Source organism: Priapulus caudatus, unplaced genomic scaffold, assembly GCF_000485595.1.
Source record: "Priapulus caudatus unplaced genomic scaffold, Priapulus_caudatus-5.0.1 Scaffold417, whole genome shotgun sequence".
Lineage (NCBI taxonomy): Eukaryota > Metazoa > Priapulida > Priapulimorpha > Priapulimorphida > Priapulidae > Priapulus > Priapulus caudatus.
Genome location: NW_014577478.1, coordinates 26,971 through 28,321, shown reverse-complemented (window position 1 = coordinate 28,321; position 1,351 = coordinate 26,971).

The following is a 1,351-nucleotide window of genomic DNA, read 5'->3' as shown; positions in this document are numbered from 1 at the left end:
CACACACACACACACACACACACACACACACACACACACACACACACACACACACACACACACACACACACACACACACACAGTTACCCGCGAGACAATAAAGCGAGAGCCGTGCGCTATGCCGGCTTCTGTGACACGATTGATTGAGTGTGTGGCATTTCATCACATTCCGTACGCGCATCGCAGTCCCGCTGACACAATCAACACTGACAGTCAACATCCAAGGTGATCATCTCCAGGACACCTGAGGGGGCCAAACAGGCATGCAATCATATTTTCGTCGTCAGCTTTTCTGCGACTCGCTCTCACAAGGCTGTTGCCAAGGATGCAGTAATGTGCAGGCTTGGGGGCATGTATTCAGTGCGATAGACTTGCGGATAGTTGCACTGAGAGAGCATTTTAGAAAGATAATGTAGGATGGAATATATGCGTGCTCATCTCGGAGACGCGTGTTTCCATTAGCTTTGCTGAATTCAACTGCTGCTGCTATGCCGCTGCTGCCGGCGGTGGTGGTGCTACTGCTACTACTGCTGCTGCTGCTGCTGCTGCTGCTGGTGGTGGTGGTGTTACTGCTGCTGCTGCTGCTGCTGCTGCTGTTGCTACTACTACTATTGTTACTGCTACTGCTGCTGCTACTGCTAATTCTACTGCTGCTACTGCTGTTGCTACTGCTAATTCTACTGCTGCTACTACTGCTGCAGCGACGACGACTACTGCTGCTGTTGCTACTACTACATCTGTAAGCCAAAAATAGCTCTTCTGTTTGCATCTATATGCGAAATATATCTCATATACATCAATATATCTAAACGCGACACACATAATATCAGGAGTTAATGAGATAAATTCATCTTCATCTCATTAACTCCTGATATTACCAAGAGCTAATAATAATATAGGTATTATTAGCTCTTGATAATATATTTAGGTGCGAACCATTCATCGACATACTAGGGCCTCTTCAGCATCTATCACCGCTATATTGGCCAGCTCGCAAAAATGCTAAGTGCGAAATACTAATCGTAAGGGTAAGAGAATAATCCCGCATTCTTTTGCTCCTCGTGGCGTCCTAGCACTTGACATGTGAGGTGTCTGAGCGCAGAGAGGCCAGCACGCACAGAGGCGCGATTCTGATAGGTTCGTTGTAATCATGAGAACAGCAAAATAATCGACGTCAAGACCAAAATCTTGTCTCCGTAACCCCACGCGATATTCACAGGCCAGTTTGATTACACATATATACACACACACACGCACGCACGCACACGCTTACGGACACGAACGCACACACACACACACACACACACACACACACACACACACACACACACACACACACACACACACACAC